Here is a 27,186-nt window from a genome sequence, read left to right as displayed (position 1 = left end):
CCATCAAGAAGACTCTCTCCCTCCACAAACACGCCAGAAGCCTGATGCTTGAGCTGCTGGAGAGAAAGACAGAGAAGCATGAAGCCCTGGAGCCAGACTGAATCTGGTGCACACGTCCCTGGCCTGTCTGCACGTCAGGTTCCTCCCCTGTGGACCCAGCGACAGACTCGCTCATGGATTGCCTGGCAAGATTCATGCCGCCTGCCACCAGGAACTTGGATATTGGGAAAAGAGATGATTAAGAGATGGTCCCTTCCCTGGGGACAATTTAGAAAAGTTTGATTGTTTATTTACACAACTGAGATTCCATTTCTCAAGTTTTGCCAAGTTAAATAATCTACATGAAAAGCTTTAAAAAAAAATCAAATAGGAACATCACAATGAGTGGTGGGGTAGGGCCAAGAGGTGACCTTCCAGTGAAGTCTAGAGTACACATGAAAACCCAAACCGCAGCCGCACCCCACCCCCGCCATTCCTAAATAAAATAACAAATAGCCACAAGCCACATAAAACTGAGAAGCAATGAGCTCAAGTCCCTGCTCAGTCGGAAGAATTTTCCAGAAATAATCCTCTGGCAACAGCTTCTCCACTGAAGAGAGAGATTATTTGGTGGGAACTGAAAACCAGCCCAGGGTCCCGGCAGCCCTCAACCCATACACATTACTCTCTCTGCCCTTGGAAGCCCTGGAGAAGTACCCCCAAAGCATACACTGCTAGGACTTTGTTAGCAATTAATTTGCAGCCCAAATACAACAGAATGTGTGAGTTCAGAATTTGGGGATCACTGAGTAGACCAAAAAAGATGGGGAATAATTCTCAACAATGCATAATCATGATGTTCCAATTGACCAAAAACCCACTTAAACAATAAAGGAATTCATTCATTGGCTCAGAATATGACAAGTCCAGAGCTAATTAGTTTCAGGCGAGCTTGATCCAGCAGCTCCTGCCATATCACCAAGGACTTTATTTCTCTCGACCTCTTCTTCCTTTGGTACCAAAGTGATACGCTCAGTTTTTAAACGCTGTGTACTTACACTCTACATATCCTAACACTCTAGCACAAGGGTGATTGATTTGCCCAGAAGCCCCAACAAATATCATTTCATATCAGATTTTTAAAATAATGTATTTTTTTATTTACACTTGATCTTAGCCAAAAGGCTGAGAAGTGATGTGTATTTTTTTTTATTTAAAATAGTTTTGGATTTATAGAAGAAATCATAAAGCTACTACAGGGAGTTCTCATACACCCCACAGTCTGTTTCTTCTATTATTAGCATCTTAATTTTTAAATTTTTTAAAGATTTTATTTATTTATTTGACAGAGAGAGAACACCAGCAGGGGATGCGGGAGAGGGAGAAGCAGGCTTCCTGCTGAGCAGGGAACCTGATGTGGGACTTGACACCAGGACTCTGGGATCAAGGCCTGATTCGAAGGCAGACACTTAACCTACTGAGCCACCCAGGCACCCCTATTATTAGCATCTTAAGTGAGGATGGTACATTGCCATAATTAATAACCAATATTGATACAACATTATTAACAAAAGTTTAAAGTTTATTCAGATTCCCTAGCTTTTACCTACTGTTCTTTTTCTTGCCCAGGATCGCATCCAGAACATGACATGACATTGAATGTCATCTCTTCTTAGGCTCCTCTCGGCTGCGACAGTTTCTCAGACTCTCTTCGGTTTTGGTGACCTTGACAGCTCGGAGGAGCGTGGCTCTGGTATTCTGTAGACTATGCCCCAGTTCAAATTTGTCTGATGTTTTCTCATGAATATCCTGAGGTTGTGGGTTTGGGGGAAGAAGACCCCAGAGATCAAAATACCCTTCTCATCCCATCCTATCAAGGACATATATTATCAATGTGATTTATCATTGTTGGTGCTGAGGTCACCTGGCTGAGGCCAAGTTTGCCGGGTTTCTCTGCTGTAAAGTCACTCTTTTTCCCCCATTATGTGCTCTTTAGAAGGAAGTGACAAAGTGCAGGCCACTCTTCAGAGATTGGGGTTCTTGGGGGCACCTGGGTGGCTCAGACGGTAAAGTGTCTGCCTTCAGCTCAGGTCCTGATCCCCTGGAATTGAGCCCTAGGATGGAGCACCCCTTAGGGCTCCTGATCAGAGGGGAGTCCTCTTCTCCCTCTCTCTCTGCCCCTCCCCTACTTGTGCTCTCTCTCAAATAAATAAATAAATAAATAAATACTTTTTTTAAAAAAGAAAAAGAAACGAAGATCTGGCCTCCAGGTGTGCTTATGGCTACTGGCGTGTCATCACTTCTAGGTCCTCGCAGCTGACAGAGCAAGGAAGGGTGCGCACTTTTCCTGTGTGTTTGACATGGATTTGATGATGCGCACATCCCCTGAGCCAGTCTCTGGGTCCCAGGGGTGGAACACGACAACCGATCTGAGCCAATCAGAGCCTATCCTGAGACAGGCATTAGGACACCCCTTGACTTAAGATTCTGGGCTGAGAATAGAGGAGGTGTGGTTTCCCCAAGAGCACTGGAGGTGCTGATAAGGAAGAGGGCAAAATTGATGTTCAACAGCCAGGACTCACATCCATCACCAGGGGAGGACCCCAACCAGGGACGTCTGGAAAAACCGCACAACCTCTTGAATCCTAACATCCCATGAGTGCCCCTTCTTCTGGACTAAGTAACCCAGGAGGATGATCCATTCCTTGAGCACCTCCTCCCAACGTCACGTGTGCATTAATGACATATTTTTAATCTTGTCCTTCAAACCAGCCAGTTTGTCTCCTAATAGATTCCAATTAAATCCTTTTTTTTTTTTTTTAAATTACATTGTTGTTAAAGACTTTGCTATCTTCACATGTTGTTCCCCCTCCCACCCCACCCCCGCCTGTTTTGGCCCCGATCCTCTCAAAATTGCCTTGCCGCCCCCTTCCCTATTAAAAAATGGAAAATTGCACCATCCACCTAATTAGTCAAATTTGAATTGTATGTGGCTATCACAGCCCAATGGTTGAATTTCACACACCATTTGAAAAGATACGGTAGAAATGTCACTGTTGATTTCTTCCCACACTCCAGTGGTACTATTCAATTACAAAAGGAATTATTTGGCTTTCTGTCATTGTGAGGCTCTAGCAATATGCTATTAACCTTTATTGATTTTTGCTTAAATATATTCAAGATGGGTATATTTTTGCAAATCTAATGCGCTGGTATTTAAACGGATATATTTCATTAAATGGATTTTCATTTTAAATGAAATTTGCCAAATGATTATAAATGACAGGGGATGGGTTTTGAACTTAAATGAGATGTTGTGCAAAGGTTTGAGAAGGAGGGTTGCTGTGCTACCCCAGGGGCCGGGGCAGTCAGAGGAGATTTTGAGGGGTATACACATGGCATCCAAGGAAGGATTCTTGCCTTGATGCGCATCTCGGTCAGTGAACATAAAAACAGGTCCTGGCGGAGGCTCTTGTGGGTCTTGACTGGCTGGTACAATCAAAGATGATGATAATCTGGGAGCCCAGGTAGCTCTGTTGGTTAAGCATCATCTGCCTTTGACTCAGGTCATGATCCTGGGGTCCTGGGATCAAGTCCCATATCAGGCTCCCTGCTTAGCATGGAGTCTGCTTCTCCCTTTGTCCCTCACCCCACTCATGTTTTCTCTCTCTCTCTCTCTTTTTTTTTAAATTTTATTTGTTTATTCATGAGAGACACAGAGAGAGAGAGAGAGAGAGAGAGAGAGAGAGGCAGAGATAAGCAAATAGAGAAGCAGGCTCCACGTAGGGAGCCCGACGTGGGACTTGATCCCAGGACCACAGGATCACGGTCTGGGCCAAAGGCAGGCGCTCAGCCGCTGAGCCATCCAGGCATCCCTCTCTCTCTCTCTCTCTCTCAAGTAATAAATAAAATCTTTAAATTAAAAAAGAAAGATGATGACAATGATACATATTGGCATCTGTCAAGTACCACTCATGTCTATTGTATATCAACACTAAGAATAGTTTTGTTTTTTTTTTTTTTTTAAGAATAGTTTTAGAAGAAATGTCTGCACTTTGGGGGCTCCTGGCTGGCTCAGTCAGGTAAGAGGCTGACTCTTGATCTCAGTTCAGGTCATGATCTCAGGGTTGTGAATTCAAGACCCACGTTGGGCTCCATGCTGGGTGTGGAGCCTACTTTAAAAAAAAAAAAAAAAAGGCTACAATGTGAGGGAACCTCACAAAAAGTACAGCCTGCTGTACTTACTGAGCTGGAAACACCAGGGATGCAGCTCTGCCGGGGTGAGACCTCTTCTCCACGGCCCCCCTCCCTCAGGACCTTCATTTACAATTTGCAAAGAGTCCTTACCTTTTGAATAGTGGTGTGTGTGTGTGTGTGTGTGTGTGTGTGTAGCCAGTTGCCTTTTATTCTTATTCTGTGATATTTAGGAAATGCTTACCAAAGAAGCTCTATCTCAAACAGGGCATGGAGAGAATGCAGGAAAATATTCTGATGGATTTACACATACTTACACATACACCTATGGGCATTTCACATATTCCGCTCTAGCACCATTGGGGGGGGGGGTGGCATTCATATGGAAAATTCGAAACACCAGGTGACCTGCCCTGTTTGGTTTGTCCTTGGGATCCATTAGGTATGAACATGAACTGGGCAGTGGGAGAAAGAGCTGTTTTCCAAACTGCCTTAGAATTTGCACATCTGGACGATCTAGTAAAACGACGGATGGCTTTTGGCACGTGCCACGAAAGCTGTTTTCTACAGGCATGGACCTAAGTGATTCCTCCTTTGTGGGGCAAATCGGGCTTATCCTTGCTTGACGGTTTTATTCAGTCTAAAACCCTTTGCCTTCCTGAGGCCGGATCCGAGCTACCTGAGGAGCCGGGGCTGGTGGGATTGCTCTGCTGAAACCAAGGTGACAAAATGGCTCAGTGACAAGGACCGCCAGCGGTGTGTTTCCTCTGAGCCCCATGTCTAGGGAAATGGCTGTACTTTGACCTAGTGCCGCACCCTCTCTTGTGCCCCTCGGGGTGCTGGGCATGCCCAGGGGCTGCGGCTCCAGAGGGCACCCAGGATCTGACCATCTCTCATCACCGCCACCATCCCTAACCCTAAGACCCTATCACTTCTCATCAGGCCTCCTCGGCCCCCCAGCGGCCCCCTATGTTTGGCCCTGCCTCCGCCACCCCTCGGCCGATGCCTTCCTCATCCAGCAACCAGTCCGGCTCCCAGGTCGTTTCCCCTCCCCCCACCCCCCACCCCCCTGGAATGAACGGCAAGGCCCACAAACACCTGCTGGCCCAGCGTCCACCCTTCTCCAGCTTCCTCAGTTGCTATGGCCTTGCTCCTCACATTCCAGCCACACTGGCCCTGAACACCCACATGTCTCCTTTCTTCTCTCTTCTCACCTCCGCGGGGAGCATTTCCCATCCTTGCTTCCTAAAGCAGCACGCACAGCACCCTCCCATTCTCCATGCCGTCTCCCTGCTGAATTTGTCCTAAAGATCACATACTACCACGAGGGACACACACCTCTTCACCCTGAAAATTCCCACCGACCCGCCCCTTGAAGCAGGTTCTCCTATCATACCCATTTTACAGGTGAGAAAACCGAGCATTGAAGAGGTCAGCAACTTGAGGGGGGTCCCCCCACACCGGGCTTTTGCCTGCAGAGGGTGGTAGGCACCGCGAAGCTGTGAGCACAGCACACCTCCCGCTGGGCAGCTCGCTCCTCGGCATCAGTGTGTGGGCTGCCTCTCCACCAGCTCAGAGGGGCTTTGTCAGCTTTGTTCTCAGTGGAGCTCTGTGGAGCTCCGTGGATCCAGTGTTTGGCACACAGTAGGTGCTCATTAAGTATTTGCTCGTTAAGGGAATGCCAGACACCAAGCCTAGGGAGTACCTAGCACTCATTCACTTTAGCCCTTCGGCACAGGTACAGTTTGAGCTCTGTTACAGTCAGAGACCGAGGTCCGGGGAGGCTTTGTGATTTGCTGTCCACGCGGTCGGTGGGGCCTGCAGTAAAAGCCCTCAGTGGGCTCCGGATCTGGGCTCTGAACCAGGAAGCGCCCCGTCCACAGACCTGGGGTTGGGGTGCCAAGCTGAATGGGATAGCTCCAGCCCCTACCCTCAGGGAGCCCCAATTCAAGAGGGGCTGAGGACATTAAGAAATCATCTAGGGAAAAAAAATCATCTAGGGATGACGGTGTTTGACTTTTAACCAAGAAAAGTGGCCAAAGGAGGGGCACATGAGCTGGAGGGGGACTTATGGCAGCTGAATAAGTATCATTCACTCCAGGAACCCCTGGGAGTTTCCCTGGAGTTAGTGTTTAGAGAGTGGAGATGGACAGTTCAAAAGTCCTGTGGTAGGAATGGGGGATGCTGCCGAGCACAGGGTGGTGTGGCAGGCAAATGATGAAGAAATGGAGCACAGAGAGGATGCTGTCAATAAGCCGTGCCAAAGGCACTGGCCTTCCCCCTAAAAGCACTGGGAAGCCAGCAAGAGATTTTCAACTGTATTGAAGTTGAGAACGTTCACATCTTGAAAACTTACCAGTCCTCACCTTATGTCTCTAATCGTGCACTGCCGTCGGGGAAGGACTCCATAAGAACGTGGAGTCCCAGACCGCACCTAGAGGGTCTCACTGGGAAGCTCTGGGGTGGGCACTGGAGCCTGCATTTCCCAACAGTGTCCTGGGTTCTTCTGGTAGGGGAGGTCCCTGTAAAAAGGACCCTCTGGCCCCAACTTGCTTCTTGTCACCCACAAGTTTTCCTGGAGCCCCTTCCTATGGGAGTGGAACTGGAGAGCTGGCTTGGAAGAGATGTGGAGGAGAAACGCAAGGCTCAAAGCCAATACTGAGAGTATTGGGGGCCACCCGGAAAACGGTCCCCTTTTCTTCTCCACTTCTCAAAGTCAGCACAGGATTTCCTCTCCTGATTTGCAAAGCAAGGGGCTCTTAAGCTCCTGGCAAGGCTCAGGGAGCTGGAGGCTGGAAAGAGGCCCCCAATTTCTCATGAGTTGGGTTGGGCCAGCCTATTCCAAGGGGGTCCAGGCCACAGGGCAGAGACGGGGCTGCTGAGGCTCCAGGCCCATGGTGGCTGAGTCTGTGCTCCCCCAGCAGGCCTGGATTTTTCTGTCTGGTGCTCCTTCCCCTCCCAAAGCCCCCAGCAGAGCGGGGGATGCGTCCTCGGCATGGACTGTCTAAGGAGGCGCCACAGGTGTAAGCATTCTGCTGGGCCCCAAGGGGGCCTGCCTGTCCCCAGGGTCCTCACTATGGTCTCCGAGACCAGCCCAGGGGGAGGAGGTGGAGGTTTCTCAAGCGACCTGTTACCCAGCACCCAGTGGACATCTTCCGTTGCTGGCACAAGGCACCTTCGGGAGTGGTGCCGGGCGCCTAGCCTTACTGGTGGTGCGTGCAGGCCTGCACGGGGACAAAGGGCTGGTGTGGCGATCGCGACCCCAGCCAGGGTCCCCTGAGCCCCTCCTGGGCACGAGGTGCTGGCTCTCCCTTTACCTCTGGTCACCCCCTAACCTGTAAAAGAGCCCTCCCAGAGAAAGATCCAGAATAACTGTGGAAGCACAGAATTGGGTGCTGAGTCTCGAGGCTGGGCTAGGAAAATAGCAGGGCCCCTGTCAGGTGGGCACTGTAAACCCTCAGGTAGGCAAGATTTCCACGGGGACAGAATCGTGGATGGGGACGTGAGGCTGGGGGCCTGCCCCCACCCCGAGGTCCCCTTGAAGCTCTGCCTCAGGTCGGCGGCTGACCTTGAGCGACCCACGTGGCCTCCAGGCCTCCAGTCCTCCCTGGTAAGGACCGAGGCCTGAGGACGGTGACAAAACCCCGGCTGCCAGGGCTGGAGGGGGAGCTCCATGCTGGAGGGGGACACTGATGCGGCTTCACTGCCCCTTTTTGGAGAATAGTGCGCCCCGATGATCGCCTTTGAAACCCCAGTAGGCAGAGACCCCGGTTGCCGCGCCTCCGCTTCCATCCCGCCGCCCAGCGCTGCTAAGCCCGTGGCTCCTTCCTCTGCCACCCGATTACTGCCCTAACCCGCCAGGACGTTGGTTCCATCTTGTCACCTGTCAAAAGGCATTTTATCTGCTGCCAGGCTCCCTGAGCAAGCCGCGTACCAGGGAGAGACGGGGAGAGACGGGGAGAGACAGGGAGAGACAGGGAGAGAGCCAGAGAGACAAGGGGCGGGCCATGGCAAAGGAGCTGGGGCCAGAAAACCAGGTCTTCACTCGCAAAGCATCAAAACAGCCCCCCCCCCCCCGCCCAATTAAAAAAGAAAAAAGAAAATCCCGGACTTTCAGCCCATAAATAGTTTCCTGCTGCCTGAAAGTTACAGACCCTGTGTTGTGAGATTAGATTGCGGGATGCCCACTTGGGAAAAAAGAAGCTCACCTTTGTTGGAGAGCTGGGGGGATTTCCTGCTGGAAAACCATCTGTGGAAGGGTCTTGGAAGGGGCCCGTGGCTGCGATTCCCTCCTCCGCTCCCGGGGCAAACCCACGTGGAGAAGGCTGGCGGCCCTGCGGTCCCTGCAGCTCCCTGCAGCTCCGAGCTTCCTCTGTCTGCCTTCAAATTCACCCCCTCGTGTGTTCCCAAAGCACAAGAAGCCACTCAGGTTTGAATTTCAGATAAACGATGGATCCATATGTATATATATTTTTAAACATAAGCATGTCCCACACAATACCCGGGACATACCTACACTTAAGATTTGGGCATAATAAATTTGGAATTTAGCATAATAACTTCAGAATTTTGGTAGAATGATTTTAGAATAATTTTTTAGTGTGAGAATGATCCACGTACTATTGGGGGCAGACTCCTACTCAAAACTTATTTGTGGTCTCTCTGCCATTCAAATTTCCCGGGTGCCCTGTGTTTCTGTTTTCAAGTCTGACAACTGTAGGCAGCATGTGCAGAAGGGGCTTCTGCTGCGTTTGGCGCTCGCAGCCCCAGATGCACGCACATGACCTCTGATCGGGGAAGGGGGCGAGGGAGCCCCCGGGGTTGTGGCATCTCCCCTCTGGAAGGGGCATTTGTTCCAGCCCTTACCTGCCTTAAGGGCTCCTTTGGTGCTGTATCCAGGGCTGGGCCCTGGGTCATCCAGGTGTCCTTCCTTCCAAAGTCACCGCGGCAGAGACACAGGAGCTGGGAGCAAGTTCCTCTGTGCCAAGGATCTGCAACCTTTTCTGTAAAGGGCCAGATTATAAATATTGTAAGCTTTGAAGGCCCTGTGGTCTCAGTCAGAGCAACGCAGTCCTGCCCTTGGAGCAGGAAAACAGCCCCGAGCCATCCAGGAGCATAGGGGTGTGGCTGGCTTCCGGATAAATTTATTTCCAAAAAAGCAGGCAGAGGGCAGGATTGGGTGCTTGGGCCACAGTGTGAGCACCCTGCTCTAAGGGCCCAGGGTCAGGGTGTGCGCCACAGGGCGCTCGAAGTCACAACGAAAACTAGTGTGGAGTGGGATGAAAGCCTCATGTGGCTTTTTTTTTTTTTTTTTTTTTTTTATGATAGAGAGAGAGAGAGGCAGAGACACAGGCAGAGGGAGAAGCAGGCTCCATGCACCGGGAGCCTGACGTGGGATTCGATCCCGGGTCTCCAGGATTGCGCCCTGGGCCAAAGGCAGGCGCTAAACTGCTGCGCCACCCAGGGATTCCCCTCATGTGGCTTTTTAAGGCAGTAAGTTTATTATCCCAGACGGAGTGGTGCTTACCACACCCTGTCTTACAGGCCAATAAGAGCAGTGGTAAAATTAGCCCGAGTTCAAATTCCAGTTCTTCTGTGTTCTAGCTGTGTGACCCTGGAGAAGTCACGAAGCGCCCCTGAGTCCGTTTCCTCATTTGTTCAATAGGGCCGATGACAATACCACTGTTATTAATACTAATTCCTACTTCGGGGTGCTTGGGTGGCTCCGTCAACTAAGCATCTGACTCTGGATTTCAGCTCCAGTCGTGATCCCAGGGTCGTGAGATCGAGCCCTGAGTTGGGCTCCAGGCCCAGCATGGATTCTCTCTCCCTCTCTGTCCCTCCCCCTTCTAAATAATAATAATTATTATTCCTACTTCAAAGGGTTATTGTTAGTTAGGATTACATTTATTTGCAAATGGAAGGAGCTTTAAAGAATATTCAGTCCCTACGTATTTAATTTCCTCAACCTGCCCTGCAGCTAAGGACAGAGGAAGGAGCTTGGAGACTGGCCATCTGACTCTGAGCTCCTGTGTGCTCACTGGGGTCTGCAAAAGTGGTCCCTGGGGTCCTGAGCAGCTGGGGCAGGAGCGCGGGCAAGCGCTGGGTGAGCAGTGGGGCCAGAGGTGAAGCGGATGCCACCTCCCTGCTCCGGTGGCCTTGGCCCCCCACATACACACACATACACACTGGCCTCCCCCGGTTCCCCAGACACAAGCCAGGCTTCCTCCCTCCAAGTCTGCACTCTTGCTATTGTTCTGCTGGGAAAGTTTCTCCAGAAACACACACGCACACCCCTTCACTTCATTCTTGCTTCTTCTCAGGCTGAACCCAGACCACCGGGACCACTCAACCCAAGTCATTCCCACCCCATCACAATCCTCAGGTTGAGCCATCCCATTCCCTGGGTGCAGGTGTCACCACCTGCAATTGTCCTATTGACTGGGCTGTTCTCCTGTCTACTGTCTGACTTCGTCACCAGAATGCAAGCACCCTGAGAAGAGGGACCTAGTTGAAGCAGCTCACGGCGGTGTCACCAGGACCTAGCACAGCGGCTGGCATGATGTGGGCACTCAGTAGATATTCCCACCGAGGATGAATAACCAAACACGAGGGGAGGTGGAAGCAGGGAGCTGGAGTTGGACTTCCCGCCGCTCGGCTGCGCCTGATGGGGCTGGGAAGCGGCAGCACATTGCTTCCCATCTCTGAGCTTCAAATCTCACCCCCTTGGCTTCCGGTAAGAACTAGACAGTGGACAGAACACAAGTAGCAGTGATCTGAGGACCGTGAACAAAAGCTGGCAGCAACGGGAGGGACACACAATGAGTCTCCCATTTTTTATAGTTTGGGGTCCATCCTCGTCTTTGCGGTCCGAGGGATTGAGCTGGGGTAGAAAAGCTTCCTGTGGTTATAAAAACGCATCGAGTTTTTGGTGTGTCTGAAGCATTTTCCCTGCATCATCTCAGTTCATTCTTCCAAAACCTCTATGAGGAAGAGCCTGTTGGCATCTCCAGGTGTGGGCGCAGGGGGGGGGGGGGCGTGTAAGAGACCTGCCCTTGGCCCTTTCTCTGGTAGTGGTGGGCCTGGGACGTGAGCTCAGGCAGGCTAGCTTGACAGTCATCGGAGAGCTGAGCAGGAGTACTAAGTACTAAGTACCTCAGAGACCTCTCTTAGTACCAGACTTCACAAGTTGGAGGGGACCAATCTGGCCCGTGCATTTCTCACGCTCACTTACATGCCCTCTCTTTCTCCAGCAGGAGAAAATCGAGATTCCAAATGCACACAGGCTGCAGCCCGGGACTGCTTATTTTGCAAAATCAGCAAACCGGGAGGCTGGGCAGCCTCTGAGTCAGAGCAGTGACGGCACAACCTGCAGGGCAGCGGCTGGAGGCCCGCGAGCCTCGCCCTGTCTGCAACCCTGGGTGGAGCCCCCGGCCAGACCGGCTGCTGTGCCAGCTGCTCCCCTGGCTGCGCCGCACCTGGAGACGCAGGGCAGGCGGATTCCTGTGTGGAGACGTCGAGGTGCTGAGAGACGTATGCACCGCCCTTCTCTGCTCTCCTGCACTGAGGCTGGCGGGTTGGTGGAGGCGGGTGGGCTGGTGGAGGCTGTTGGGCTGGTGGAGGCTGTTGGGCTGATGGAGGGAGGTGGGCTGGTGGAGGGAGGTGGGCTGTGGAGGCAGGTGGGCTGGTGGAGGCAGGCAGGCTAGTGGAGGCTGTCAGGCTGGTGGAGGCTGGGGGGCTTGTGGAGGCTGGGGGGCTGATGGAGGGAGGTGGGCTGGTGGAGGCAGGCGGGCTAGTGGAGGCTGTCAGGCTGGTGGAGGCCATAGGGCTGGTGGAGGCTGGGGGGCTGGTGGAGGCAGGCAGGCTGGTGGAGGCTGGGGGGCTGATGGAGGGAAGTGGGCTGGTGGAGGGAGGTGGGCTGTGGAGGCAGGCGGGCTAGTGGAGGCTGTCAGGCTGGTGGAGGCTGGGGGGCTTGTGGAGGCTGGGGGGCTGGTGGAGGCAGGTAGGATTGTGCAGCTCCGCGTGGGAGCTGGAGTAACCTGAGCTCCAACTCCTGCTCTGCCACTTCTAACATCTGGGCCTTTAGAAAAATCCCTTGATCTTTCTAAGCATCACTGTCTGTATCTGTATCTGTACAACAGAACAGCGGTCACGAGAGAGCTTCCCTCAGGCCCCGGGAGACGGGGATGGCGTGCTCAGAGCACCCAGCAAGCGGCCGGCCACCTTGTGCGTCCCAGTGACGTTCCCTTCCTCCTCTACCCCTGCTGCGGACTCCTGCCAGCCCTGGTAGCAGATGCCCTTAGGCCCCTGCCCAGAATCCCTCTGCAGACGGCACACCCTCCCCCGGCTGCTGGGATGCTGTGGCTGATGGCTTTATGTGCAACCCTTTTTTTTCTTTTTTAAAGAATTTATTTATTTATTCATCAGACACAGAGAGAGAGGCAAAGACCCAGGCAGAGGGACAAGCAGGCTTCTGAGTGCAGGACTCTATCCTGGGACCCTAGGATCACACCCTAGCCGAAGGCAGATGCTCAATCCCTGAGCCACCCGGCTGACCCCATGTGCAACCTTCTTGAGAGAATTTTCCCAGGTGACGGCTGCTGCGTGGCCTGGAGCTGCCCAGGGAGAGGCATTCCCCACCCTCCCTTTATTTCTTGGGCATGTAGCACCCAGGGTAGTTACTCCTGAGGGAGGGTGGCTCTACTTGACGCAGGGACACAGGGCCTGTCTAGGCCGTGACCCTGTGGCCACACAATCCACTAGGAAGACGCTGCCATCTGCACGCAGCCAGCAGAAGGGGAGAGAGACACACCGCTTAGAAGCCTGGGCCCCAAAGTGACACTTCTCACCTCTGCTCCCGCTGCACTGGGGACAGTCAGTCACCCCACAACAACCGTTCCCAAAGCAGGCCGGGTAGCTGTAGGACCTGTGAAAAAGAAAATTAACTTTGGAAGACAGCTAACTCTGCCACAGGTCCTCCCTCCCTCCCTCGGGCCCTGCCTTCCATGAATCGTTACAGGTGCCATACACCGTGCTACGTGCTGGGGACTCAGTGTTGCCTTGGACCACACGGGGGTCCCTGCCCTCTTGGAGCCTATGGTCTTACTGATTGGTGGTGACTGCCCGGAACTTTCTCCTGAGTTCTGAGGGTACATTCGGGCTGAGAGGGAAGTGTCCTTGGACCATTAGTGATGTCTCCTGTGAGCACAGGAGTGGGGTGGTGACCTGGGAGACCTAGCTCCCAACCCCGACTCCACCCCTCCACCCTCATCTGTATGAATTTGGCCACGTTTTCTGCTTTCTTGGCACTTTGGTTCCCCTGGGGCCCATGTGGGTTTGAGACAACCTGCCTCTCGTGGTCATTTCATGGGGACGTAGAGAAACTGCATGTAAAGACTGTATGTAGTTCTTGCTGAGTCCTGAAACATAAAGCAACAGAGGATTAAGGCCAAATGAGATGAAGCTGAGTGGGGCACAGAGGGGCTCGTGCTCTGGCGTCTTGGTGGTGAGGCCGATTCCTGGACATCCATTCTCCATCCAGCTGGGTAGTCCGGGGAGGATGGACACACCTGGTGGGGGTGGGGTGTCTGGACACACCTGGCGGGGGTGGGGTTGGGGGGACAGTTAGGGAGCTCGTCTTTCCTGGCCTGGCCGTTGTGCTTCTGCTCTTCCATCCAAAGCAATCCCAGCAATGCAGAAGAGCGGGGTCGGCCGCAAAGGACACGTGCAGCCAGCCTGGGGCTGTTAGAGATCATCCAAATCGGGGTGTCATGTTGAGCGAGAGCCCTGTGCTCACCCTCTGCGCAGATCAGGGCTGGCGGCCAGGGCAGCAGCCCGTGGGGACATTATTTTAATGACTGTGGACACCAGGGCAACGGGGACGTCACTGCAGTGAGTGATGCCCCGGAGGTGCCCCAGGATCACGGAGGGGCTCACACGGGAGCTTTGGCGGCCGGGCCGCCTCTGAGGACGCGGGTCACCGGAGTGCAAGCCGGCCTGCCCTCGGAGGGACATCGGAGGGAAAGCAGACGTTTGATCCAAACGAAGGCCGAAGCCCCTCTGGAAATGGGGCACAGGAAACCCACAGCTGACGTGTCTAAGGAGACATCCCTTCCAGTCTCCTGAGCTGTTTCTCTGTTTTATCTTTTCTAAACAACAACACAAATTACACAAATGTCTGCTAATAGCATATGTACACACCATAAAGTCTCAGACTCAATATAAAATGTTATACGGGGCGAGGGGGATGTAAGCCCCCTCCCCCCCGAACCCCCCAGGGTCTCCGCTCTCTCCCAGGGATGAGCCGACCACTGTGATTAGTTCTAAGACAATTCTCTTCAGTTGGCTCCTGTTTCTTACAGACCCACCCGTTTATGTTCCCTTTGCCCGTGGCACCGAGGGTGGTGTCTCGTCCACCCCATCCCGCATCCTGCTTTTGTGCTCCATACAGCTCGGCAATATTCCCAAATCAGCACAGAAAGAACGTCCCTGTTCTTTATTTTATTTTATTTTATTTTATTTTATTTTATTTTATTTTATTTTATTTATTTTATTTTATTTTTTATTTTATTTTATTTTATTTTATTTTATTTTATTTTATTATTTATTTTTGTCCCCGTTCTTTTTTAGAGCAGCATGGCATGGGGCTGTGCAGATGCCCATCTCTCATGACCTGATTCCCGCCCACCCGTGGCCCCTTGGGTTGTTCCTGTCTGCTTGCTGTTAAAAGTCATGCTACCGTGAATAACCTTGCGTGTTTCATTGTCACGCCCGCTCCTGAGGACACCTGAAGGGCGCTCTTGCTGGGTGGGGGGGGGGGGGGAGTGTTCTCTAGACACCTGCAGAGATCTGTGGATACAGAAACAGATGCCGCCCACGTGCCCACCTAAGCCATTGCCTTAAAATGCTCCCATCCAGATGCCGCGGGGACCCCTTTAAAGATGCAGCCTGGAAGGGTGACGTCGCTGGAGCATCCACTACCCAAGGCAGGGGGCTCCGGTCTTCGCAGTCAGACCCTCTCTCTCTCCAGGGAGCGTCCCAGCTCTGCCGCTTACGGCTGATGAGAACTCGGGCGAGTTGCTTAGCTTTTCTGGGCCTCGGTTTCCTCATCTGTAAAATGGGAACGTGATCTACTGCCGCGTGGTGAGGCTGAGATGAGGGAGTCCGGGATGGGACTGAGATGGGGCGCCCGTTGGAGCCTGGGCTCAGGTGTCAGCCGTTAATCGTCGTTGCCGTTAGGATTATGGGCATAATCACAGGACTCGGTGGCAGGTACCCAGCGCGTCACACGTTGTCACTCTTACCTTGAGCTTGTTTTCTGACGTGTGCGAATAGTTAACGACTGAAGCTGGTGCCACGGGGGTGGGGAGGTGGTGCATATTGGTGATGGGTAGCCGGGAACACAGGACCCCATAGCAAGGGGTAGAGTGGGGGCGCACGGCCTGTCTCCGCTGCCTCGTTCCCGTAACGGGGAAAATAAGACCGATCTCCGCTGCCAGCACTAACTCAGGCTTCGTGTGTCGCTTCAACGTAGGCTCCCCAGAAGCCCCCCGCCCCTTGCCCTGCCCCTCCGGCCTGACTCACCCTGGAACTCTGACCGCACCTTCCTCCGAGTTAAATGGAGAGTCACCTCCTACTGGAGATTGATAGGGTAAATATTCCAAATTTAGCCCCAGATCTCATCATCACTGTCACCTTCTCCTGGACATTGCCGTGCTTGGTGGACAGGCTCCTACAATCCAGTCATTTCTCTAACTTCTCACGATGACACACTACAAACACGATGCGTTTTGGGAACATTTTCCTGCATGCACCGACGCTGGCTCGGGATTTAATTACCCAAGGCGCATTTGGCCCTAGTAAAGCCTCCCGAATGTGGACGCTGCTATTTTTTAAAACTGCATTTACCTTCGGTCATAAACTCCCAAAGCCCTCTTCCTCTGGTGGGCAGAGGCACCAGGGCAGCAAGGACAGGCTGGCACCTGAAACCCGGCCAGCTTTGCGCGCAGACCCTCACAAGGCACAGCTTGTCTGTAGGGATCCCGAGTTGTCCAGGTTCCGTGAATTGCCTTCCGTGCCCATCGATTGGGAAACCACGGACTGATTCTCGAACACGATTCCCAACGGCCACACCTTGGTTTTGGCCTTGTCTGCACATGCCTCCCACCCCCTCACTTGTTTTGGCATCCTGTGTAGCCTCAACAAAAAAATATTTTAGAAAACCATTTGAAGAGCTACAAGTTGCCTTTCCCGATTCTTCTTGGCATTCGTTATATTTACATGATCTTCCCATCTGTTTTCCCATGGCAGATTCTGCGTCTGGCAGCAGAATTACTTTCTAGCCTTTTGCCAGACAAATTAATTTCCTTTATTTCCCACTTTAGTTAGAAATTTCTATCTTGTTGTCACAGGAACTAAATCAACAGGGGTTGGACCCTCCGGTTATATAAGAGGGTGGGATTTGGACACTGACGTCCCCACCAATGCAAGGAGAAAATGCTGGAGATGAGAAATGCCAGGTGAACGTGATCAAAACCGAAAGACAAGCCACGAGATTCGCCGTTCAGGATTTTGTCGCTGTTATTGATTGATTCCGACCCAAGCAGGGAGACAATGAACGGAGTGCACCTGAGGGGGGAAATGTGCCTGGTGGCCAGCTCCAAGGGGGCTCCCGAGGATCCTGGCCTCCTGCGTGGTTCCCCTCACGCTGAATCAGGACTGGCCTCAGTGACCAGTAGAGCACAGTGGGAGTTTGTGACTTCCAGGGTGAGGTCATAAGATGCATCACGGCCTAACCTCATTCTCTGATCACTTGCTCTGGGAGAAACCAGCCACCATGTTGTGAGGTCACATAAACATCTCCATGGAGACACCATGGAGAGAAACTGAGGCCTCCTGCCAAGAGCCACCACCAACCTGGCAGCCATGGGACCGTCCCACCTGAGAAATGGAGCCTCCGGCCACAATCGAACCTTCAGATGATGCAGCCCCAGCTGACATCGTGACTGATGCTGTATGAGATTCTCAGCCAGAGCCACCCAGCGAAGCTGCCACCAAATTCTCGACCCAGAAAAGCTGTGTGAGTTCATAAGTATTTATTGTTGACCAAAGCCACTAAGTTTTGGGGCAATTTGTTATGCAGCAATAGGTAGTCACCTACACAGAGCCTTGGTTATTAAATTATGAGACTTTTTATGAATCATAGATAAGTAAGATTATCCATTGATCTTAGTGGGTACAGGAGAACTGGAAGGGACAGTGAAGGAGGGGTAAAAGGTGAAAAAAATAGACACGTGGGCTCTGTTTCAATTTCAATAACAGCAATTACTGAAAGCTAGCTTATTGTGGCATCTTATTGTCCATCTGCTTCCTTGCTATTTTTCCCAATCTGACCCCACTTCAGGAACTTGGCATTCACTGTTCTTCCCCCTGGACCATCTCCCCAGATCTTCACACGGCTCCTCCCCTCTCACCATTTGGGCTCAGCGCACACAGCACTTTCTTCTCTGACCACCCTTGCCACCCGTTTATTAGCTTAGTTTTATTAGCTACTTTTATTAGCCTAGTACACCTGTCTTCGACACCGATGGGACCCCTGTGGAGTCAGGGTACTAATGTCTCCTGCCCACCGCCCTGACTCCTGCCTGGCGCAGAAGGGGACGTTGGTGCTGTCCACGGCCAGGCACCCACTCAAGCACTTTACGTGCATTATTTTATGTAATCTTCCCAAGAGCCTGAGAGTCAGTCCCATGATTATCCTTTCTTTACAGGTAAAGGATCCAAGGTTGGTCATACAGCCAGTAAACATGAGAGTTGGGATTCCAACCTCAACCTGTCCACCTTGACGCTCAGCCAGCATGCTGGGTGTGAACCGACCATTCAAACGGGGTGTGCTGAGGAAATTAAGGCACAATGTGGGAGGCTGAGTCTGGGATTCACGGGGCAGGGTGTGGGGATAGGGGTTAGGCAGGCTGGCATGACGGAAATGAAGAATCCGTGATTATTTGGGTTGTTGGCCCTTCTACAAATTTCATAATTCCTGATTCTATGCCTGAGAACACTTTCAGCTTAAGAGACCTAAAATGTTGTTTTATACACTAAACTCCAACAAATACAGTAGGTGTCAGTAAATGTACACTCATTTGGTCATTTATTAACTGTCTGCTGTGTGCCAGACATAATTCCAGGCACAGGAGATACATCAATAACCAGACAGACAACATTTCCTGCCCTCGTTTCCATCTCCTGTCTTGCCTTTGAGGGAGAGAGAACGGCAGAACAATGAGTAACCAAAGAAAACAAATAACCATATAAAGGAAATAGTAACAGCTTTCAAAAGCCAGTTGGATGAAGCCAGAAGGGCTCTGTGGTAGGAATCTCCAGGAGAAATCTCCTTTAGGTGATGTGATTTGGGAGGTTTTTGCCAAAAAGCTTTAACCAGGGAAACGGGGACCAGTTGTCATAGGAGTGCCAAAGGGCCAGCATGTGTGCAAATGCCCTGAGGTGACAAAGAGTTAGACCTGCCTCAGGATATGATGGAAGTCAGCATGGCGAGATTAAAGCCAGCAAACCCGAGCTAGGCAGGAGAAGAGGTTAGACAGGTGGACAGGCACAGGCCACGTCAGCCTCTATAAGGACAAGGCAAGGACTTGGGATTTTATTTCAAGTTTCAGAGGATGCCATTGGAAGGTTTGGGGATAGATATGATTTTTTAAAAGATTTTATCTATTTTTTCATGAGAGGCAGAGACACACAGGCAGACGGAGAAGCAGGCTCCATGCAGGGAGCCTGATGTGGGGACTCCATCCCAGGACCCCAGGATCACACTCTGAGCTGAAGGCGGATGCTCAACCACTGAGCCACCCGGGTGTCCCTTCTTTTTTAATTAATAGACTTTTCTATAGCAGTTTTAGGTTTGCAGAAAAGCTGGACAGAAAGTATAGTATCCCCATACCCCTGCTTCCCCCCACCTTGGCCCCCCTATTTTTAACAGCTTGCAATAGTGTGCTACGTTTGTTACAACTATTGTACCAATCCTGATGCATCACTATTAACTCAAGCCTGCAGGGTACATTAGGGTTCGCTCTTGGTGGTGTCCAATCTGTGAGTCTTGGCAAATGGATGATGACATGCGTGCACCTTTGCGGTATCGTACAGAGCAGCCTCACCGCCCCCCAGATCCCTGCGTGCCACCTCCTCACCCTTCTCATCACCCCCTGCCCCCCAAGTCCCGGCAACCACCGATCTCACTGTCTCTGTATCCTGCTTTTTCCAAAAGTCATATAGTTGGAGTCGTACAGCAAGTGACCCTTCAGACTGACTTCTCTCACTTGGCAACACGCATTCGAGGTCCTTCGCTGTCTCTTCGTGGCTTGAAAGCTCATTTTCTTTTTGCTGAATAATTTTCCACTGTTTCTAGGTCCCGCAGCTTGTTTATCCCTTTGACCGCGTGCTGTGTGGGAAGTAGGGGATCGACTGACTGGTGGGCACACCTGTGAGGAAGGGGAGAGAGTAGGCTGGGCAGAGTGAGCGAGCGGCCCAGCGACCAGGCCGCGCTCCTGTCCCTGAGACAGCTGGCCACACACACCCCCCGGTCCCCTTGAGCCATCCGCTCACTGGACACAGCCCCCAACCGATGGCAATCAGCCTGCCAGCCCTGGGTTCTCACAGCCTCTCCTGAGGATGTCAGAAGCCTGACTTCCCATGAGCCCCCATGGAATGACAACACAATGAAAATAAAAATACAAAAGGGGCTCTTTATGATGAAACTGTCCTCAAAACCATTGCCACATTCGAAAATAACAATCAGTCAATTTTTCCGCACTCATTCCCAACCCACAATCGTGTCTTGCTGGAAACCCAGAGGACAGGACTTTGAAGATCCCTCTACAGCTCTGGAGGGTGATTCAGAGTTGGGTTTGGTGACTGTGTGTGAGCATGTTTTCAGACAGGCCACCAGAAGCTCCGCATTGTTTTAGGAGCCCTTCAAACACGGGCAATAAATCAAACTCATCCAAGATGCACACTGGGGAAAGGCGCAACCCGATGGGGGTGGCGCTCTTGGCGCTAAGCGGCTCTCATCATAGTGCTTTAGATCAAGGGCCGTGAAGTGGGGTGGGGGTGGGGGGTGGGGGGACTCTCCCTGCTTTTCCATTGCTCAACCCACTCTGTCAGCTTGGGTGTTTGCCACCCAGGCTGGGAAGCAGAGCAGGACTGGACTGATTGGCAGACAACAGACTCCGAATACAGGAAGCAGGGAGGGGCTGCCCCAAATGTCAGGGCTCCGGGCCTGCAGACTGTGAAGAAGCCGCTCGAGTGACAGCAAGTCCAGCCTAGTGGGTACCGGCTCCAGGGCAGGGAGGTGACCTTCAGGAAGTGACGGGGCCCTCTCTGAGCCTTGGCTCTCAGGTCTGTGAAGTGGGAATGGTAACAGTAGTGCCCACCTCCTGACTCTTGATTGTCAGGGGAGATGGATTTTGTGCTCACCTCCCACTACCACCAAAAAATTTTAAAAAGTTTTATTGAGGTATAATTAGGATGCCATGAAATTCATCTATTATAAGTGTGTTGTTCAATGAGCTTTATTTAGTGCATTTGGACTATTGTGCAGACACCTCCCCAGCCCCATTTAGAATACTTTGCTTGCCCTGTAAATTCCATTTAGCGGTCAATCCCGCTCTCACATCCCCTGGGAGCAACCAGTATGTACATAGGTACATTGTGAAAGTGTCTAGGATTAGCAGCATCTTCTTCCAGGCAGGACCATTTACGTCGTAGCCCCCAGGCTGGGGCATTACACAACTCCAACAACCATCCACAGCAGCCTGTTTGTGTGCTCCCGTCACTGGCAGTGACTTTTCCCTGCAAATTGTATTTTCTGGGGGGAAATGCTCAGGATACAACAGAAAGTGAAACGGAACTGAAAACTCTGAGAAAGTATGGTCTTCATTCGGTTAAAAATGTGCACATACCCTCAAGTCAAAAATAAAGAGACTAGCAGGAAATACACCAACCTTTTTATAGTCATTGTCTTGGGTGACAGATTTTAGGTATGATCTTGATTTATGTATACTTTTCTGCGCTCTGTAAGACACATGCTATTTTTATAATGCATGACTTATGTGATTGGAGAAGGAAGGTGATGAACGCATTCGTTTTTCCCTTCCTAGACAGGCAGATTGATTTCCTCTGGTGACATAGTCAAAGAAACTTTGCGGATCCTCACCTCAATTTTGTTTCTGGAGAAAAAGCAGGACGTAATTAATGAAATAACCCACGTCTCTGTTTTGCACATGAAAGCGTGTGCACGCACGCACATGTACACGCTATACTAAATAAGGCTTTTTCTCAAGATGACTTATTACGTTTGGCCAAATGAGATTCTGCAAGACAAATCTTATTTGTCCAATTGCATTAAATGTCCTCTCACTTATGGATTTTTCCCAGACGAATCTGAGAACAAAAAACTTCCTCGTTCTTCAAAGGTCACTTCTTTATTTGTAGGAAATTAGAAATTGTCCCACAATAAACTCTCTGAACATGGCATACTTTCATTAAAATCAGTTAGTCATTCGATGAATAAAATACCTATTTCTGAACCGTCTCAAAGGCAGTCATTGTTCCCTGCAGGGTATCCCTATCTGTGACGGGCTGCGGCAATTCGTCAAGAGCTTTCTCTATTCATCAACAACCGTTTCTTGAGTCTGTTGGGAAAGCTCTCTTTATATCTGATATGGAATAGTATCCCTCAGTCAGGAAACTGGTGGTTAAAAAAAAAAAGAATAAAAAGCTTAAATTTCCCCAAACCCCCTTTTTTATTAAATAAAATTAGTAACACAAGAGCAAAGGTAATGCAAGGCTAATTGTAATTAAATGCCATGGATGTTAAAATGTCAGGACGTACACACAAACTCCAACCACATGGAATGGAACATCAGCTGTATTATTATTGCTAGTCCTCTTGTTTAATTAACGATTTTCTTAAGCTGGAACTGTTAAAAAAATGCCATCACATATAATTCCGTATCATAAACTGTAGTTTGGGCTCTGTGGATGCTTGGGGAGATACAAGATGCTGCTTCTGAGAACTTTCTAGAACTTTCTAGTGGTTTGGTTCCTCTACAGCTAGTGATTTTGTTCCCCAAGGACACTCATCTGTAGACGATTTTTGGCTGTCATCGTCAGGGGTTGGGGTGCCAGAGATTTCGGCTGGCATCTAATGGGTGAAGGCCAAGGAGGGCGTTGGGCAACCTGCAGTGCTCAGGACCACCCCATAGCAAAGAACTATCTGGCCCACACGTCAAGATTGCTGAGGTTGAGAAACCACATTGTAAAGGAAATAAAAATGAATTTTGTAAAAAAAAAAAACATTAAAATTAAAATATTCACAATTTGACCTCCAGAATGCCAATTTCCTGGAAAACAAGTTCGTACTCTTGAAAAAAACATCAAAAATGACAATCCGTTTGGTGGGGGAGGATCAAGTAAGCCGCATTTTACCACTACTCATTAATCTGATCCAAGTTCTCAAAATCAGAAACAAAAACGAAAGCTCATTCTCTTCACACCTCACCTCTCCTTCGGCCCCCGAACCAGGAACAACTGCCAAGATTCCTGGGTCAAAGCCACCAATGTGCAGCTGAAATGGTGAAATGGTGAGCTGGGATTCATCCCCCCACTTCTGGGCTCTCGAGTCCGGTCCAACGAGAGACCCCAGAGGCCTCCGGTCATGTCTAGGAGGTGGCCTATGAGTAGCATTGATTTTTTTTCTTTCTGATTATCTGCATTTCCTAAACTGACTCCATGAACGTGTTACTTGTTAAAAAGAAAAAACAAAAAAGTTGTTTGTTAACATAAGTCCGTCCCCTCCTCCGGCTGTCCCAGAATCCTCCAAAGACTGCTTCTGCCAACACGAGACAGAAAGACACGACATACAAACTTGTCCCCGGCTGGGTCCCAGGGGGTTAGTCTCCTTTTTTTCATAAGCAATGAGGTTAGAATGGGGATTTTTTAATAAAAGATTTTATTGATTTAAGAGAGAAAGATAGGGAGAGAGAACATGAAGGGGGGAAGGGGAGAGGGAGAAGAAGGTGCCCCGTTGAGTACGGAGCCCGACACGGGGCTCGATCCCAGGACATTGGGACCATGACCTGAGCTGAAGGCAGAGGCTTGACGGACTGAGCCACCCAGATGCCCCAGAATTGGGACACTTTCAGGTTCAGCTGTGAAAGGCAAAGACCTAATGACCACCTGGGATGAGCCCTGATTTCTCCTCTGGCCTCCTGGGGACAGCCCAGCCTGGGGCACCTGCAGGAGGTGGGACACAGGGAGGTTTCTGCAGGGGACAGAGGAAGCAGATGGATGCAGAGATGGGGCTAAAGCCAGCTCCTCAAGAGGGAAGGGGAGCTGCCGGTGGCAAAGGGGGCGTAGGGAAAGTCAAATACTCAAGGATGAAGCTTGTTTGGGCCTGTTTGGGAGTTTGCTTGGAACGAAAGGGGTTCCCAGGTCACAGGACCTCCAGTGCAGAAATGGGCAGGAGACTCTCAGCCAAACCGGGACAGGTTGGTCCCCTTCCTTGCTGAAAGTCACAGTCCCTAGAGCGCTGGCTGGAAACTAGCACCCACCTGCCTCCCCCCGCCACGCTGGGCAGGCTCTCCAGCCTTCAGCCGAGGGGCTTCCCACGTGGGGATAAAGGGGCATCTCCTCATTTCTGTTCTCCTGGAAACCCCTTCTGTGATCTACGCGCAGCCTGGGGATCTGCCCCCTTCACTTCTTAATAGAGTTCATCTGAACCCACGCCCGGAACGTTAACGAATTTAGCCTTGCCCATTAAGACGCAGATAATTGTTTGAAAAAAAAGCATCTGTGTGTAGCAGCTCCATTGTATTCCTCCCCGCTAAGGGTGGCTGCCCCACCCTTGGGGGCACTAGTGAAAGTCCCCCCCCTACCCCATCAGCACACACCCCCCCCGCCCCCCGCCACCGCTGGGCCCAGAGAGGGAGTAACATGAAGCCATGATGATCTGAACCAGGTCAGAGTTGGAAGCCTCTTGAAGGCTGGCCTGATACAAGTGAGACCTAGAGGATCCTGGGGGTGCAGAGGGCTGGGTGTGGGTAGGGAGGGAGGGGGAGAGGGAAGGAACCCGAGAGCAGAGAGCTGGGGACCTGGCAGGTGGGAGGGTGGAGGATGCTGGTCACAGAGGTGGGGTGGGGCTTCCCCAGGTAAGGTCAGAAGGGGGGGCATCTGTTCCTGAGCTGGGGAGTGGGACACACAGAGTTGCATTACCAGACGAGCCCCTCCCTTCTGGCAGGTTCTCATTCTGCATCAGCGACAGGTAGAAAGGCCCCATCTTCCTTTCACTTATGAGGCCAACTAGGCGATTCCGAATAGTCCCAAAGAGGGAATGGCATGGGGAGGCGGGCGGCGGCCTTGGGGGCCTTCATGGGTATAGCCTAGGGTAGAAGAGCTCCCCCCTCTAGGAACTGCTATGTGAGCTGAGGCCCGAGGGATGACGATCCTGTCCAGTTAGAGCAAAGGGGTGGCGCCGTGGGCCGTCCTCCAGGCAGAGCGGGAGAACAGAAGTAGAGGAGCAGAAGGAAGGCCCAGGAGCCCAGGAGCGGCCAGGAGGGAGAGAATGAGGGTGAGGTCAGGCAGGAGGCGAGTCTGGGTGAGTCAAATGATCCAGAGCAAAATTAAAAGGCAGACCCAGTGGGTAAACTTACTAAGAATTTCAAGACAGAGATGACAGTGTTTAAATTAGGTGCAGGGTTTTTCTGAGAGCGGGCCTGTGTTACTGACTGGGTTGTCTGTCCACGAAGCTCGTTCTGGGTTCAGACCCTCAGGCTTGTGCAAACTCACCAGTTCACTTGCAGTTTAAGGGCCACTGGAGGCCTTGGAAGAGCCAGACAGGCAGGGGCAAGACCTGACCTGACTTAAAACCAGGAGGGCTTCCTGGAGGCTGTGGCCTTTGTAGGGTGAGAGGCAGCGGTAACCTTGACTTGGACCTTGAACCTGCTGACGTGTGGTGTAGTGAATGGACCAGTCGGACAACAGCCCTGCCCAGACATGCTTGAGGATGGAGCTCCTTTCCACAGAGCATTCCAAGGACCCGGGTTCCACGGGGTCCACTTTGGGAACACCAGTGCTGAGAAATCCCTTAAAGACCAGGCACCTTGGGCAGTCCGGGTGGCTCAGCGGTTTAGCACCACCTTGAACCCAGGGCCTGATCCTGGAGACCCGGGATCGAGTCCCACGTCAGGCTCCCTGCATAGAGCCTGCTTCTCCCTCTGCCTGTGTCTCTGCCTCTGTGTGTGTGTGTGTGTGTGTGTGTGTGTGTGTCTCATGAATAAATAAATAAAATCTTTAAAAAAAAAAAAAAAGACCAGGCGCCTGGGTGGCTCAGTCAGTTATGTGTCCAGGTCAGGATCTCAGGGTCGGGGGATCCAGCCCCGTGTCAGGCTCTGCACTGGGCATGGAGCCTGCTTAAGATTCTCTCTTTCTGCCTCTCCCCTGCCTGTTCCCACTTGCTCACTCTCTCTCTCTCTCTCTCTCTTTCTTTCTAAAACAAGAACAAAAAAAAAAAAAGAAAAAGAAAAAGAAACCCCTTAGAGACCAATACTGTCTCATGTCTACAAGGAGAAACAGGCCCAGAGAGGGGCCGGGGGTCAGCTGAGGGCACACAAACATGACAGATGCGGGAGCGAGGTGGTTGCCTTCGGGGTCCCCCCTCGGGGTTCTTTCTGAGCCCAAGGCCAGCACCCGCGGAGCACGTGCAGTCACAGGGCCTGGAAACCGACCAGGTGGCCCCAAATGTCACACTGGACAGGCTACGAGCTCAGACGGGAGAGGGGAAGGGAAGGGGAGGCGGTCGTAGGACATCTGAGCTTCGGGCCCTCTGAGAACAGGCGGATGCATGTGTTCCATTCAGAAAGAGGCTCCAGCCCCCTTCTTCGGGGCGAGCTTGGGTGTGTAATTTAAATCTTATTAAATCATGAATCTGGGTCAGTGGTAATTTATAGATTACCTTCATTAACTGGATAAAAATAATCACCAACTCAACAGTGAGTCATAACAGCAATTTAAAAAAAAAAAAGAAAAACAAGGCACAGCTTAGCACTGGTTGGGGTGTGAGGACATGTCTCCAATTATTGCCCGAAGATTCTGGAGATTGGCAAAAAGCAACACGCACTTGGCCCGAGACAACTCCCTTTTCTTCCCCCTCCCACCTTAATTTTTAAACCCTTCAGGAGAAATGTAATCCATATGGTTTGGATTTGCTTATGTTTAAATCATCAAAACAGCGTTTCTAAAACAGTATTTGATATTTGATGTCCACAAACCCTTTTCTCTTCTTCTTTTTTTAAAGGCTTTTGGTCTTTGAACCAGGAAGTCGTTTTGTGCTGAGATGAAAGGGGGCTGCCCCCCCCCCCCCCCGTAAGAACGCTGGCTGGGCATCCCCTCCCGCCTTCCCAGCCGCCTTCCTGTCCTGGGGGTCGGCCAGGGTCCCCAGCACTGCCCCCCACCTTGGGAAGGCGGCCCCAGAGCAGCTGGTCTCGGTGGAGACGTCCCCTGGGCTCCTGTCCCATAAGTGCGAGTGGCAGCCTGAGTTTAGCGAGAGCTGCCAAGTTCTGAGCCCGGTACAGAGGTCTTATCCACAGCGCAGTGAGGCAGGTGCTCTTATCATCCGCATGTTTTTAAATTGGCAAACTGATTCCAATAGGGATTGAGCCCGTGAGCACAAAGCCAGAGCATGGCTCCAGAGTGGAGGAGAGACCTTAAACATTTTCGAGAAGGTATCTGACGCGGAGATAAAGGATGCAAATATTCTGGAGGGTATTAACTGCTACGCACATGGATTCACATCACCCCGGTGAGTGGCCTGCCCTCCCTCCCACTCTCCTCCCCCTTCCCCTCCCTTTCCTGTATTTATGTTTTATTTTTTTTAAGATTTTATTTATTTATTCATGACAGACCCAGAGAGAGAGGCAGAGACACAGGCAGAGGGAGAAGCAGGCT

At 51.4% G+C, this 27,186-nt stretch overlaps 1 long non-coding RNA gene across 8 annotated transcripts in view; it reads left to right on the top strand.

Moving 5' to 3' along the window:
* The first annotated feature begins 16,986 nt into the window (after positions 1–16,986).
* LOC144298570 (uncharacterized) overlaps positions 16,987–27,186 on the top strand; it is a 29,029-nt gene continuing 18,829 nt past the window's right edge. For 2 of the 8 annotated variants that reach the window (XR_013365498.1, XR_013365499.1), the window contains exons 1-3: positions 17,013–17,251; positions 26,537–26,604; positions 26,891–27,040. This is a non-coding gene — a long non-coding RNA (uncharacterized LOC144298570). Of the gene's footprint in view, positions 17,252–26,536; positions 26,605–26,890; positions 27,041–27,186 lie in introns of all 8 variants that reach the window. The other 6 variants (XR_013365503.1, XR_013365502.1, XR_013365497.1 and 3 more) reach the window with 5 other exon arrangements.

Source organism: Canis aureus, chromosome 26 (genome assembly GCF_053574225.1).
Source record: "Canis aureus isolate CA01 chromosome 26, VMU_Caureus_v.1.0, whole genome shotgun sequence".
Taxonomy (NCBI): Eukaryota; Metazoa; Chordata; class Mammalia; order Carnivora; family Canidae; genus Canis; species Canis aureus.
The sequence above is the reverse complement of the archived record's forward strand: the minus strand, read 5'-3'. Positions and strand labels throughout refer to the sequence as shown.